This window comes from Nematolebias whitei, chromosome 1 (genome assembly GCF_014905685.2).
Source record: "Nematolebias whitei isolate Nwh7 chromosome 1, NemWhi1, whole genome shotgun sequence".
NCBI lineage: Eukaryota > Metazoa > Chordata > Actinopteri > Cyprinodontiformes > Rivulidae > Nematolebias > Nematolebias whitei.
The window spans coordinates 29568562-29582176 of NC_056498.1; the positions used below are offsets into that span (position 1 = coordinate 29568562).

At 43.9% G+C, this 13615-nt stretch overlaps 1 protein-coding gene across 1 annotated transcript in view; it reads left to right on the plus strand.

The window, feature by feature from the left end:
* The first annotated feature begins 5154 nt into the window (after nucleotides 1–5154).
* Nucleotides 5155–13615, plus strand: part of zbtb4 (zinc finger and BTB domain containing 4) — a 27120-nt gene continuing 18659 nt past the window's right edge. The window contains exon 1 of the mRNA XM_037676315.1: nucleotides 5155–5209. The gene's annotated coding sequence lies outside the window, so the exon portion shown is untranslated. The remainder of the gene's footprint in view (nucleotides 5210–13615) is intronic.

Genomic DNA, 13615 nt, shown 5'->3' on the forward strand with positions numbered 1-13615 from the left:
CCAATAAAGTAATATAAGATGGAGCTAGGTTGTTGAGGGCTTTGTACGTTAGAAGTAAGATTTTCAAAGTCAAAGTTTCTTTATTTGTCATTCGCACCACATGTGGTACATGTGGTGGAACAAAATTGTGTACACAGGGTCCCAGTTACATCCAGCACAAGTATAAAATGTAAAAGAAAAACAGTAAGAAGATCTAAGATATGAGCTAAGAAAACTAAAAATACACTAAGGACTAATAGTACAAAACAATATGCCGAACAGCAGCACAAACATGAGTCTGTGTGAGCACGAATGAACACAGCAACATTGAAACAGATCAGCAGCAACATGAAACAGATCAGCAGCAACATGATGTGATTATTTTCACTGATTATTCTGGTTAGAGATTCATGAGTCTAACAGCCTCAGGGTAGAAGCTGTTCCTCAGTCTAGTGGTTCTACACTTAATGCTCCTCAACCTCCTTCCTGAGGGGAGCAGGGCAAAAAGTGTGTGTGCTGGGTGAGTGGGGTCCTTCATGATGCAGGTGGCCCTCTTCCTGCATCTGGAGGTGTAGATGTCTGTGATGGTGGGGAGACTGACTCCAACAGACTTCTGTGCAGCCTTCACCACTCTCTGCAAAGCTTTTCTTTCTGCAGCTGTGCAGCCTCCATGCCACACGTTGATGCTCGAGCACAGGATGCTCTCCACTGCACACCTGTAGAAGGAGGTGAGGACTGAGCTTCCCAGACCAGCTCGCCTCAGCCGTCTGAGGAAGTAGAGTCTCTGATGAGCTTTCTTGATCAGGCTGGTGGTGTTGTTGCTCCAGCTGAGGTTGTCGTTCAGGTGTACACCCAAGTACTTGTAGCTGGAGACCACTTCCACCGCAGATCCCCCTATGTTCAGGGGGGTGTAGGTGTGTTTATTATGTCTGAAGTCCACGACCATCTCCTTTGTTTTCTTCACATTGATGTGAAGGTTGTTCTTCCTGCACCAGCTCTCCAGGTGTTCAACCTTCTGCCTTTAAATTCTATTCTGAATTTGACAGGGAGCCAGTGGAGAGAAGCTCAAACTGGAGAGATATGATCTCTCCTATTAACTTCCATTAAGACGCTGGCAGCAGCATTTTGGATCAGCTGAAGACTTTTTAAAGAAGTATTTGGACACCCAGATAATAAACCAATGCAATGGTCCAGCCAGTAGAAAAGTTCCTAACAGAAGCCTTTCAAAGATTCATTTGGTTCAGTCAGGTGTGCTGAAGCAAAGACACATCTAAGACATGCAGGAGAGTGGGCGACGACGACCTGGATCATGGACGGCTCAGTCAGTCCTCCACCCTTTCTGCTCGCACTCAAGTCCGCAACTTCCAGACGGAGGGTAGACAGAGGTGTAGGACCACGCTGCACAACCTGAACAAGGAGAAGTGTTGTTGCGATATACAGTAAAAACAAAATAGAAGTCCATAACAGTCTTAATTCTAGGGTTTTACAGATCAGGACTTATTAAAAATACAGTCTTAATATGATTGAACTTTAACCTCAAGTAAACAAACAATAATAATAATAATACACAACAGATTCCGACAACAAAAAAAGAAAATCTGTGTGAAAAGCTAAGTACGATTAAAAACTGAGGTTCTTGGCATAAAAATGTGTCACACAGATAAAACCTAATTACAGTGCGCTGACAAGTTGCAATAGAGAGCAGGCAAGCCTGTGATAAGAAGGTTGCCAGTTCGACTCCCCAGACCAACATCAAAATGTGGATAGGAAAGGTGAAGCCTCCACCCTCGTTTGCCCCACTCTGGGCCCTTGAGCAAGGCCCTTAACCCCCACTGTCTGCTCCCCTGGGCTCCCTAGATGGCAGCTCTCTGCTCCACACAGAGGGCTGGTAGCTCGGTGGTCTGTGGTTGCGACAGGAAGGACATCCTGCGTAAAAACAATTGCCAAGTCTTCGAGCGAGTTAGTTCACTGTGACGACGCCTGAGGAGGGGAGCAGCCGAAAGAAAATAAAGTTATCAAGTTGCAATTTAGTGATGGTTTCCATTGTCAAACATGCACAACTTCCCCAGCGACGTTCCAGTCAAATTCTGGACAAACTGCATGTGACGATGATCCCAGGCCTGAGGCACCTTTGCTTCTTGGTGTGATTTACTGCATGTAAGAACCGAGAGGACATCGAAGCTGAAGTCAGTCCGCCTCCAAAGAATGTAGTCACAGAGCTGAAATAGTGAGCGTGTGTAAGTGTTAGCTGACATTGCTGCTTGAGGGCGTGATGGATGACGACAAACACATTTTATTTACTATATTCTATGCCTCCTATGATTCCAGAAGACTAGCTTCATCCTCACTGGATGTGGCTAGCTCAGTTGGAAAGAGAGGGCTCATCTATAAATAAATCTGACTTGACTTGACTTTGCATCCATATTTTGGATAATCTTTTGTAAATAAAAAAAATAAAGGCCCAATAAGCTCAGTTTTGACATTTAACTTTCCCATCCTAACCTATCTGACATCTGTGACAGGCTGTAAACGAAACACTAACATCCTCAGCTCTTGCGCACACTTTGGACCCATTTCGTCCTCTGCACTCCACCGTTCAGAGCGTTTCTTATAGTAAAAAAAAAAAAAAGGCCTCTTCAGATGAGAATCTCCTTTTTTGAAGTACATATGTGAACAACCTGCCCGGTCAAGTCTGGATCTTCTTCTCTGGTATTTTTCACTGTTCACTTGTGAAAACAGTTCAGGGACTGAGTAATTTGCCGGCACTTCAACCAGAGTCTCAGCGAGGGGGTGTTTGAAGACTTCTGTGCCAACATTCTCAACCTTCTGGGGTTTTAAGTTCAACTACTTTATTATGCTTTTACATGCGGAACTGGACCGCCGTACCCCATAAAAGAGACAAGAAATGTGGTTACGTGCATCTGGACAGTAGTCTTAGTTAGGCCTGTCGCGATAAACAATAGATCAATTAATCGCATGATAAATGAAAATAGTCGACCTCATTTTTATTTATCAGCTTTATCGTTTCTTTGTGTCTCTCTCTTTCTACTGAAGACACTGGATGACAAAAGGCTCAACTCTGGTGCTCTTCACTGACCCCTCCCTTTCTCTTTAAAATCTGTTTTAACCTTCCAAAATTGTGTTTTTGGATAGTTGAAAGCAGCTAAGCTGAGAAGCTAAGCTACGAACTAAGCTAACAGGCTGACCTTGGGGAAAAAACCTTTGTCTTGTCGAAGAACCAAAATTCACGGTTGAAACCCGTACCTTTGTGTAAATTTTTTTTTTTTTCTGCAAAAAAGAAGCTAAGAAATGGTTTACTGATTTATTTTATTAAAAGCTTTGTGTGGAAAATGCTATGCTAAAGAGCTCAAACCACACCGAGCGTCCGCCATTTTGAGAACCAAAGAAAAGGAAAGAGAGGCGGCCCATGTCACGCCAAGGAGCCTTGTCATTCCCCGATCTGTTATGGAAGCACGATCCGTAGTGTACGTCCGGGTCACACGGATCGCCATTGTTTATGAATAAAAACTGTCTTAATTTACTTAGAAAAGTACATGCTCTATCTCCGCCGATCTTCATGTAGCTAATTTATGCCACTCGTGTTTCCATTACAAATCATTGGTTAAGATGATATGCGACGCATGAGACCTGACCCCCAGCCTGGACTGAATGAGGAAAACCCTGCAAGATACAGAATGAATTATTTCCATGGTGAAACAGCGCCGCTCAGTGGTGAAGTTGCATATCATCTTAACCACGACGTAAATATGTCAATGATTGTAACGGTAATACGAGTGGCGTCAATTAGAAACATGAAGATCGGCGGAGATAGAACACGTACTTTTCTAAGTGAAGTAAGACAGTTCTTATTCATAAACGGAATCATACCAGAACATCTAGCATATTCAACGGCGATCCGTCCGACCCGTAAGTATTCCTTTTAGTGCATGCGCAAATGAGCTGCACTACGGATCGGCTTCCGTAACAGATCGTGGAATGACAGGCCTCCCTCCCACACGCTGCTCAACTATCCATCCTTCAGTTCAAACAGTCTTATTCTGCCATCCGGTGGTCGAAAAAAGTACTACACTCAAAACAAATTAACCAACATTTCTTCTTAAATTTGACAATGATTACTAATTACTGTCAAATTTCAAACAATATTATCGTTTATCGCAATAATTTCTGAGACAATTAATGGCCCAGCAAAATTTGTTATCATGACAGGCCTAGTCTTTGTCCCTTTTGACTGCCTCTTTAGTTGTCTGTTTGTTTTTGGAAGCAATGATATGGTAGAATCATTAGTCTGGATCATTAGAAGCATCATATCTGATGTTTTTTCAGGACTCGACTCAGTCGTCCTTTGAGTCAGGACGTCTCGGCCTCCGCCGCATCGACTTTCACCGTTCACTTTCCTCACACAGTTTAGGCCGCTGAACTTTATCGAGGAACAGCGCTCAATCTCAGGAGCGTCGCTTTAACGTTCCCCCTGAACTTCACTCGTTTTGCTCCCGTCCTCCATTTGACTGCGGCCGGTCTGTCCTCCTGTCTGTCTTCCGTGGCCGCCGTCTCTTCCTCTCACTCCTCGACTCTCAGTCCGTCTGTCCGGCTGAACTCGTGCGCTCTGGGTTTTTGGAGTTGGCGTGGTTCCTGTTTGTTTTCAGCCATTTTGGGGACTTGCAGTGTGCTCGTAACAAACTGCTTAAATGGCGTCCTCTTGCTTGCCTGCTCTCCCACTCCGTCTCCCTTCTGCCTCTCCCTCCCTCCCTCTATCGCTGGGCTTTGTGTATATAAAGTAGTCTGTGTGTGCATGCATATGTGTGTGTTAGTGAGAGTGAACAACACTTCCAAATAAAAAGAAGATTGGATTCAGTTGGGGTGGTGGTGGTGGGGGTGAGTCACTTGCAGGAGATTAAAACACACAAAAAAAGAGCAAAAATCACAAGAAGATTTGTCTTTTTTAACATTCTGAGGCAAAAACTGGTGCGAGAGGAGCGAGGAAGAGGGGCGAGCGACGGAGAGCAAGCAAGTTTGAGTGTGAGAATCGCGCCTGCCCTCTGTCTTCACACACTGCTGCCTGTATGCATGCGTGTGTGTGCATGTGTGTGCGCCGCCTCTCCCTGCGCTCTCCCTCACACACACACACACCGAGGGAGAGAGAGAGAGAGCGAGAGAGAGAGAGAGGGGAGAGAACACATCGCAGCAGAGATGCAGCAGGAGGTTTTCCGAGGTACGTTCTCCCTCCGTACGCTTGCCTTCCTGAGAGACAGACGGGAGAATTAGAGGAAGAGAGGCTGAATTCTGTTTGCTTTCCTGCTTGTCCTTCTTTTGTTTTGTTATTTTTTTTTATTTTTTTTAATCTGCTTCCCTGCTCTGCTGTGACGGCTGCTCCGTGCATGAAGAGGAGGAAAAGGTTTTTATTTTACTGTGAGTGAGAGCTGCTGTGTGCGTATTAATGCTGTTTGTGGAAGCATATTTATGTGTGCGTGCATGTGTGCGTGCGTGTGTACGTGCGTGCGTCAGTTCCAGGCCTCGTCTCCCTCATCCTCCCCTCTGTTGCTGACGCACCACGCAGTTCTTTTTCACGAGCGATGACTTGCTTTAGAGGTTGTGATGAAACTTTTAATGGGAGCGAAGCCTCTGAGATGCACCTCAGGTGGGCTGTGAAGGCGTCAAACACAATGTGATGTTTGTTTTTTAAAAGTGGGGGGGGTGTTAAATATGGCACGGCCAGTTTTCCTTATCTGCGTTTAAACTTAACATCAAGTAGAGCGTTCAGGCCTCCAGCTCCGTTCAGTTCAGTTTTGGGAGTTTGTCCTCCATTTTCCTGCCGCGGAGCAGCTGAGGGCACAGCGATGTCCCCTGACCCCCCTGTCACCGCAGCCACCGCTCCTTTTCCACAACAACATAACATCTGCTGCCAGCTACTCCACATTCCTGGTTTCCATGGAGGCCGAGCCGAGCCCCTCCGTGCTCAACGTATGGAAACTGTGATGCACGCAGCCGCTGGGTTGGGGTGGTGGTGGTGGGGGTCACAGGTCAGACAATAGAAAGTGTTGTTTCTCATCGGGCCGCGGTGGCACAAAACATGACCTTCTTTGACTTTTTCTTTTTTTGTTTGTTTGTTTTTTTAACTCCGTTATTTACCGTTGCAGTCAGAAGTGCATCGTGAGGATCAGATGTTTTGTTTTTTTTAATAATTAATGCAGAACTTCAGGTTCAACTTTAACAGTTTTAAAAACAACTAGTTGCGTGAGTTTGAGCATATTGTTGATTTCCTCTAATCCGCACTGGGTCGAACATGTACAGTAGTCACTCGATTATCGCGGGGGTTACGTTCCACACACCACTTCGATAGGAGAAAAACCGCAAAGTAGGAGCGCTATATTTATTTTAGTATTTATATATTTTAAGGCTTTATAAACCCTTCCCACACTCTTGCAATGTTCTAAACTCTTAAATCTATTAACGACATGTTCACTACAGACATACGTATATCCAACAAACTTCATCAGGTCATCTGGATGGTTTCACTTTTTGTTTTGTTTTGTTGAGACGTTTCGTCCTTCATCCAAAGCCAAAGTGGTTCAAGACATCAAAGTTCATGCTCAATAATCCAGGTAGAAAATCCAACAAAATTCAGTCAGATCATCTGGACGGTTTCTTCTTCTTTTTTTTTTAACTTTGATGTTTTGAACCACTTTATTTATGGCTGCCTCAGAGGAGTCAACGGGAGAGAGGGCAGATCCCAGAAACCATCTTATCACCAGCAAACTGGTTGCTCCTTTATGTGGGTGTGCTGCTTGGGACTCGGTTTGTTGCGGCTCCTCGGACTGATGAAGTCCTTTGGATGAAGGACGAAACATCTCAACAAAAAAAATAGAAACCATCCAGATGACCTGACTGAATTTAGTTGGATTTTCTACATGGATCATTCAGCATGAACTTTGATAACATACGTATATGTACTGTACAGTACTGTAAAATGTTATATGGGTACTCACTAGCTCTGCAGACCAACAGCTCGGTTCTGGTTCTAGTCTTGCTCTGCAGTGCCAAAGTCCACCGCCCCATCCAGGTTGATGTGCGCTTGGATAATTGAGCTTCAGGATTATTTGCGACTTTCCTGCCAGTTCTGAGATAATAGATAGATCGTTACTTCTGACTTAGCGTTGCAAAACATTCCTCCATTTTGGCAAAAAGCAGTGGCCGAAAGCACTGTTGGCTTCTGGGTAGTGTAGTTCTTTTGACTGGCCTTGCAGTGTAGGCTTATTGAAAGAAAACTACAAAATGGCTGTGCCTGTCCGAAATATTATTATTTTTTGTTAACTTTTTATCCTGTACTGTCCCAATCACGAGTAATATTAAAGTTGATAATTGTGTGTCATGTACAATCTTACGTTGATAAACCGCGAAGTAGCGAGGGACTGCTGTCCATACATCCCTGATAATTCTTGGTTCAACGTCCCACCTGAATGTTGTTCCCATCAGTGAGCTTCTAACGTAAACCTGGATGAAAATTTGAAAACACTACTTGGCAGAATTGGAAGTAGCCTTCCCTCTTTATTATTCTATCCTACTCATGCAATGCTAAAATACAGCCGGCAGCAAAACAGCCCACAGCATGATCCTACCACCACCACACTTAGTAGTTGGCGCACAGTGTTCTTGAAGTTAAAAGCCTCTTCTTGTCGCTGCGGCCAAACAGCTCAGCCTTAGTCTCGTCTGAACGTGAAACTTTTCTCTAGAAGTCGTCTGGCTTGTGGTTTTGTTCATTTTGGGCAGCAAATTTCTGTCGAGGTGGAAGGTGTCGCTCATAAAGCAGGGGCCTTTTTTTTTCTTGGTCGGCAGCCTCTCAGCCCACAGAGATGTCGAACCTGCTTCACCTTGGACAGAGAAGCTGGTGCTCCAGCTGTTTCTAGTACCCTGTCGGCTCGAGCCGCCGAGGTTTCTGAGTTGTGCCTGAAACAGCCGAACCAGTTTCCTTACAAGTGAGCTTGGTCAATCCATGAGTTTTGTTGCTGGAAAAGGAGAAACTTCCAGCTGCAGTCAATCATGATCGTCGATGAGACGTTATTAAGCTGCGATCTTAAGTTAAAAGACACTCAGCGTTGTCTGTTGAAAGACTTAGGCGACTTTTTGTATTTGTTTGAGCCTGTGTCCAACAAAGTTCAATCAAGTCATCTGAACTTTTTTTTGTTTTGTTTTTTGAGACGTTTCATCCTTCATCCAAAGGACTTCATCAGTCCGATGAGCCACAACAAACTCAGTCCCACAAGCAGCACACTCACATAGTGGTCCAACCAGTTTGATGGTGATAAGATGGTTTCTGAACTTTCCCCCGTTGACTCTTCTGAGGCAGCTATAGCCAAAGTGGTTCAAAAACATCAAAGTTTATTCTCAATAATCCAGGTAAAAAAATCTCAACGAAGTTCAGTCAGGTAATCTGGACGATTTCTTTTACCTGGATTATTGAGCATGAACTTTGACGTTTTGAACCTCTTTGGTTATGGCTGCCTCAGAGGAGTCGACGGAGGAGAGGGCGGGCCCCAGAAACCATCTTATCACCAGCAAAACTGGTTGGCCCACTATGCAAGTGTGTTGCTTGTGGGACTGAGTTTGTTGTGGCTCATCGGACTGATGAAGTCCTTTGGATGAAGGACGAAACTGCGCAACAAAAACTGAAACTGTCCAGATGACCTAACTGAACTTTGTTGGATTTTTTAAACCTGGATTACTGAGCACGAATGTTGATCAGAGAACATCCATAATAAATCCAAACTTGTGCGCCTAATTCTGCTTTTATGTTGCACGTCGTGTTTTCCTCCCTGGAAAAACAACGGTACAAATAAATCCTTGAAATGACCCAAATTAATATCATTTCTGCCCCTGGAGAGCGGATGTAAATGTCTGACTGCAGCTGTGTGTGAGGGTCACACGCACGATGGGCCTTTTCTTCCCCGGACATGAAAGCGCTGCGACGTAATTGCAGCCATCTTTAAGTTGGTTAACCGTGTTTACCGTTGGTCGTGAAGCTGCGTCAAACATGAAGGACACGTTCAGGAAGCCGCTCCGCTCCTGCAGAAGCTGCTTCACGGTGACCGTTCCAACACTTCCCGCTCGGCTTTGCTAATACAGAATCTTTCACGGCTGTTCGAGACCCGCAGTCTCCAGCAGGGACTTCCCATCCTCTTCAAGACGGGGGAGGGGGGTGGGGGGGTGGGGACGACTGCATGTGCAAATTGGAAATGATTTGAGGGGAAATTGCCTGAAAAAGGTCACTAGTGTTGTGCCACCTCTCTCTCCAGGGGGCCTTTTTTATCTTTTTTTTTTTTAAGGGTTCGTTGTGTTCTAGTTCTAGTTGATTCTGGGAATTCTGGGCTGACAGAAACCAGGGGGGAGTGTGTCTGCATAGAAGTGGGCAGGTTTGATGGTGTGAGGCCTGCCGTTCAACCCCCCCCAATCCTCTCTGTACACGACAGCTTCCACACGAGCCTGTCGAGCTGACGGGGGATCTGAAAGATGAGGAAACCATAAAATGTGAACTTTAGACGGACTTGTTTGAAGTTACCCCCACATGCCCCCCCACCCCTGCATCCTTAGCCACTAAAACCACTCCCCGACCAACTTCCCCGTACCTCCTCCTCCCTCCATCCCATCTGGCTGCCTCCACCGCCGTGCTCTTTTTTGGCCGAGGGGGTTGTGCAGAGTTCAGTAGCCGCTGTTGCTAACAATGACCCCCCACCCCCCCCCCCCCCCTTCCCAATCAAACACTTGTCCTCACACACCAACTGCCACTGCTTTGGTAGCTGGAACCCTTCTGGCTGACCCCCAGTGGGGTGGAAGCCCAAATGGCTCCACCTTCTTCCATAAAGATCTTGGCTGCTGGTTCACCGGCTGGACCACTGACACCCCACCCCCACCCCCCAACGTCTCACAAACACAAGAGGACACCGTACAGATAATTAAGGGCCAGCACTCCTCGAAGGAACACATATCGCCCGCTGCTTTTCTTTTCGTTTTCACTCAAATCATCTTGTGATGAGAAGGGGCGGAGTTATCGCCTATTTGGTCAAACCTCGTTAGCAACGTGATTTCATGCGATACTGTGAGATCTCACGTGATCTGATCACTCTCGTGTTACGTGTTGAGGATGACTCTCAGCTACTATCACACCAAACTTTAGCTCAGTATCAGTAAGTCTTAAGCTGCTGTATTCATACCCCTCTGCTCACAACAGACTCATGTTCAGGCTGCTGTTTAATACACCGTATTATGTACATTATTATTGTTTAGCGTATATCTTAGATCCTTGTATACGTTTTCTTTTTTATACTTTATATTATTGCTATTTTTGGGTGTAACTGGGACGTTAGAGTATTTGTTCCACCTCATGTCCCACATGTGATGCGAATGACAATGAAGAACCTTGGACCTTAAAACTGATAGAGTTGTAGATATTTTTGTGTTGGCTGATGTGGCTAAGCAGTGGTGGCCATCTTGAATAGGGTTAACTCGAAAACTTGTATCAGTTGTAAACCTATTGATAACTTTCTAAAGGTTTCATTAAAACCCATTCAGTGGTTCATGAGACCTTTTGTTTCTGAACAAACACCTCGCCGTCAGTAATAAAACAGCAGTATTATCAGAACGAGCAAATTATAAAAGGCACAGATTTAACCAGTTTCCCAGTTCAGCCCTCAAAGTGCCAGAATCCTCCACAGCTTCGTCTTGTTTCCTGCCGTGCCTGATTCTTACCGACATTTCAGGTGCGCTCACCGTCTGGTCATTTCCACGCGTGATGTTCGGAGAAACATGTCCGGGCCGTGCGTGAAGTTGGACTTCTTCATTCCACATGCAGCACACAGCAGCTGATTGTCTGCGTCAGACATGTCCTCATGTCTGGAAACGCTCTGGTTGGTTTTGGCTCGAGGGTGGTGCCCGGCTGGAGAGTTCAGGAGCCGGGACACGATGCCCACTGACTTGCTGTGCTTCCACCAGAAGCTTTAATCATACATGGCTTTAATCTGACGATACTTAAAGTGATAGTTCAGATCTTTAATAGTGGGATCCTGCCAAAAGGAAGTTATTTTCCCTTTGTTGCAGATAGCTCTTTGAACAACCTCAGTTTGGAGGAATAGAGTTTAATTCTGAGTGGACTGATAAGCTGTTGTTTCATCTGAGCTGGACCAAAGTATTTATTTATCATTTATTTTTAACGATCATCGTAAAACAACTCCAATCTCAAAACATTTGGAGTCAGTTCAATTCAAGATGACTGCCACACACAGCTAAATGATACCAGCCAACACACAAATCTCTGTAACTCAGTCAGTTTTCCAGAGAATGAGCTAAAATTTGACGTGGTAGTAGCTGAGAGTCATTTACAACACATACTCTGAGCGTGGATATTGTGTAAGACCGAGCCTAATGTTACTTTAACTTTAATCTTAGTTTAAAACTCTATCATGACAGCAGCAGGTGATATGCATTCCTTCAAGAAATACTATAAAACAAGGGTTCCCAACCCCAGTCCTTGAGGAACACCATCCTGCATGTTTTAGTTGTTTCCCTGCTCCTAAACACCTGATTCAGTGATTTAATTTGTTCCTCAATTTTTGTAGAAGTCTGTTAATCACTTATTTATTCAAATCAGGTGTGTTGGCGAGGGAGACAACTAAAACATGCAGGATGGTGTTCCTCAAGGACCAGTGTTGGGATCCTCAATATATGCTATAAAATATAACTGGTCCTACATACAGAGGATACGTTTACACTTTATATTAGGGCGCATGGTGGCTAAAAGTATAGTTTGTCATCAGTTATCTGCATTTGCACGTATTTGTAGGGTAGTTGTCATTAAAGATGAACTTTTGCTGAATAAAAATGTGCAACAATAGTTTTAATGAACAAGAAGCTTGATTCGCGAATGGCAGGAGCACTAAAGACAACAAAATAACCTATTGCACAACACCAGACTTTGTGTCAAATATAAATAAAAACAGAATGAAGTTATTTGAAATTCTCATAAACTCGTATTTTGTACACAATGGATTATAGTAAACGTATCAAATGGTTACCGTATTTTTCAGACTATAAGACGTACTTAAAATCCTTTAATTTTCTCAAAAATTGACAGTGAGTCTTATAATCAGGTGCACCTTATGTGTTAACTCTGGTTGTGCTTACTGACCTCGAACTGATTTTATGTGGTTATTGTGAATGAGTTGAATGAAGTTTGACTTATCTGACTGTTTTGTTTCACTTAATGCACCTTACAATCCGATGCGCCTTATAGTCCGAAAAATACGGTAATTTAAAAAAAAAAAGTACAATTTCTAGAAAAAACAGGATAATTAAAATAAATAAGACAAGTGTGTAAACGTCCAGAAAGTGTTGTTGAAGGTTATGGAGGGGAATGTTGTCCTGTTCTTGTCTGATAGAGGATTCTAGCTGTTCTAGTGCATCGTCTATAAAAAAGAAACTGTCCAGATGACCTGACTGAGAAATATTGGATTTGATACCTGGATGATTGAGCATGAACGTCGTTGTCTTTGCTGGATTTTTTAAATTTCATGAAGCTCCAAGTGTTCTCACTCTGAGCCAGTTCTAGAGTCTCTTGTACTACGAAGCCTTGCTGTCGTGATAAGGTTAGAGTTGTCTTGCTGAAAAGTCAGTATCTTCCCTGAAAGAAAAATAAAACATCTGGATGGGAGCATTATTGCTCTAAAACTTATATACATCAATAGTGCCTTTCCAGATATGTAAGCTGCCTATGCTATAGCCACATATGCACCCCCATACCATCAGAGAGGCAGACTTTTGAACAGTGAGCTGATAACAGGGTGAACTGCTCAACTTCAGCTCTCCCCTCTGTTTTGGAAGAGTCTTATCCAAACAAATCTTTGTGAGTTTCATGGCGTAACAGATGCTCTTGTACTCATCTTGTTTAAGTGTGAGCCTGGTTGTGTTGGACGTTTCTTTCTGTTAGTCCGGAGTTTTCCCTCTTTGCCGTCTACCTCCACTTAAATCCTGCTTAGCATAAGAATGAACGTAGTCTGCTGGCTTCTTTGCATAAAGTTTTAAACACAATGGCGTTTATGAATTGAAGAAATCGGATTGTTTTCCTCTGTTACAAATGGAATGAAACAAAAACTAAACTTAGACAAGTGTCCTTCTGACTAAAAAAAAATAAAAATACAGTACAGTAGTCCCTCGCTACTTCGCGGTTCGTTTATCGCGGATTCGCACTATTGCGGCTTATCAAAATAAGATTGAACATGACACACAATTGGCTGAGAAGCCGCACGATCAGCATGACATTTTTGTTTAAAATAAATTATTTTAAATTATTTAGCACCTGCTGCACGTTTGTGCAGCCCTTACTGCTGTAGGATAAACTTCCTGCTGCAGATGATCAGCGTGCTGAGCGGAGAAGTGGGCGTGGCCAAAGAGCACTTGCAGGTGGCTGAGAGCAGAGGAGGCAGGGAGCTGAAATCATGACATGCTGTGCTCTTTTAGAGCGTTTAGAGTTTAGAAACATTGTTTAGAATTTTGCGAGAGTGTGGGAAGAGTTTAAAAAGTCTTTATATATATATATATATATATATATATATATATATATATATACTTTGTA